The sequence below is a fragment of the Triticum aestivum genome, chromosome 5B, assembly GCF_018294505.1.
Source record: "Triticum aestivum cultivar Chinese Spring chromosome 5B, IWGSC CS RefSeq v2.1, whole genome shotgun sequence".
Lineage (NCBI taxonomy): Eukaryota > Viridiplantae > Streptophyta > Magnoliopsida > Poales > Poaceae > Triticum > Triticum aestivum.
Window position 1 is genome coordinate 384,482,816 of NC_057807.1, and position 2,684 is coordinate 384,485,499.

Sequence of the window (2,684 nt, forward strand, 5' to 3'; positions counted from 1 at the left end):
GAATCCTCCTCTGAGGAGCTATCCATAACCAGTGAGATATGTGCTTCGTCAGATAGCATAGTCTGCTCTGAAGACCTAGTTTTCACTGCAGAATTTGCCATCGCCATGTCAAATGGCTGATGCACACGAAGAGCAGTTGAATGTACTAAAATTGTTGAGAAATGTAATATGTAATGGAAAAAAAGGATGGCCTGATATAATTTACATATAAGATGACTGGCTAAGCAGGTTGGCATTGCAAAATTCACATATATGATGCCTGGCTAAACAAGATGGTGTTGCATAATTCACCTAAATGATGAATAAACTAAACAGATGGCATTCACACAAAGGATGTCTAAACTAAGCAGATGACATATTTGATGTATAAAGTAAGCAATGCAAGGCACCATATGCATGATATAACCAACATCAGTATGCCAAGTTAGAGCGAAGACCTCAGGGGGTCAATTGGAGTTATCTTCTCCTTCTGAATCCCCCTCAGAACAGATATCTTCCTCTTGATTACAATCCGAAATGCGTGGAGGGGGGCTTCCTTTGCACCTACCATGGAGCAACGTCTGCATGAAATTTTATTGCCACACAAGGCTCGTATATTTTGCTCTACGTGTTCAGTTCCATTATTTACAATAACTGTCATGCATAGGAATAAAACTTAGTGAGATTATGTAAGGAGTGCATGCAGAAATCCAGAGTGATGGTAGCAACCTGTGGATAGACCCAAAACCAATAATAGCAGGCAGATAATGGTTTCAGTTAAAAAAATACAAATAATGGCTTCTTTACTGTTTGTTTACCACCCAACATGAAACTCATAGTAGACACCGGAGATTAACCAGATAGTAGATAGATACTATTGATTGCGACCCCGATATGTACCCCACAACCATTTAAAAACTCAAGTTTGACCATTAGTTTGGAGCTGCCTCCGAGTCTAATCGGTGAACATGACGATAAAGTAGCATGTAATATTAAGCAATGCATAATGTAAGTAGACACGAAAGAGTGTGACCTCTCTTGCGGACCCGTGTAGTCCTCAAGGTCATCTGCTCGGTTGATGATGGTAATGCAGTTTTCATGGCTGCCAGCGGCGGGGAAGAAGATCTGAGGCGGCAAAGGACAGTCTGGAGGCCGGATCCCTGCTGTGATGGACCCTTCTGTCGTTGGAGCAGCTGAGCTGGGGTGGACGACCGCGCAGCAGGAGCGGGACAAACCACACAAGGTTTTCTTTGACAACTGTCTGTAAGAGAAGTAATTCTGTAAGGGCTCGTCTGAATTAGAGGATTCCAACAATGCAGGGATAGGAAATAGACAGGAATAGGATAGGAATGCACGTGCAAAACAGAGAATTTAAAAACTCATGATTTCTGCCAATCTGGGTGTTTGATTCACAACAATTGGAAGATCAAAGGATGCAAAGAAGCATGGTGAGATTAAGTCAAACCACAAGAAAATGTACGGTTATAATGCTATTATGCTACTATCTCTTAGTCTTGTGCTTCATGAATAGGAATTTGAAAAGGAGGACAAGCGGAAATTAAAATTCCTACGTTTTTTCTTTCAAGGAGACACTAAAGGAACAAATCCTATAGTTTTCCTTTGCTCCATTCCTTTGAACCAAATTCATGAATAGTAGTACCATAGGAAACTTTCCAATTCCTATGTTTTTCATTCACTTTTCCTTTCAAGCACTGGCGATTCTAGTAGGCAGGTTTGAGCAAGGAAAAGCCTACACTAAAAAATGTTTTTGTGCTACTTCTATTACTTTGGACCCAGGCCACTGCCCTACTAGCTCAACTCCCAAGGCCAGTGACAAATGCACAGCTCAAACACGCACAGATAAATAATGATGGCGTTCAAGAGAGTCCATCACGGAAAGCTAAGTTGCCTGGCACCTCACTGCTTGTCATATAGTAGGATAAAATAATCGTATTTCCCGTTAGTACGTGTGCTCAGTGGACAATATATATAACATGTAGAGTAAAAAAGAGATGCAACAAGTGTACAACCACTTTGGCGTAGCCATGTCGATCTCAGCATGATTGGGTTGGCCGGTGAGGACGCTCCGGCTGACTTGGCTGTCCGAGGAGGGGATGAAGATCTTAGGCGTCTGGAGATGGAGCCCAAGGTACTGCTCCGCTGTGATGGAGGGTTTCATTGTTGGAGCAGCTCCGGTGAGTTTTACGACGCCGAGGCTAAAGCAGGACAAGAGAGACAACGTTAACCTGAGTGGAATTCTAATAGCGTCTCCAATACATAATGTAAAATACATAACCACAAAGTGCTAGATGTACAATACATCATCCGCTCATATATGAACTTAACTATTGGAACTGAATTTAACTGTCGAAACTGAACTTAAGTGTCGAAACTGAACTTAACTGTCGAAACTGAATTTTGCTGTCAAAACTAAATTTTGCTGTCAAAACTGAACGCACTAGCAAGGTGAGGCTACATGTCGGTCGATTGACCTTTTCATCTCCATTCAGTCAATTTTGCAGCCGTTGGATGCGAAATCAAGGGCCAGCCACCACCGGCCAAACAGCAGCCCCCCGCCGCCCACGGCCGGCGGTGCGCCACCCCGCCCACCCCAAAAACACTCCCCACCGCTGGTCTGCCGCCGCCCCGGCCATCCCTCCAGCCCCCCATGCCGAGATTTTTCTCCGGCGATCCCCACACCAATG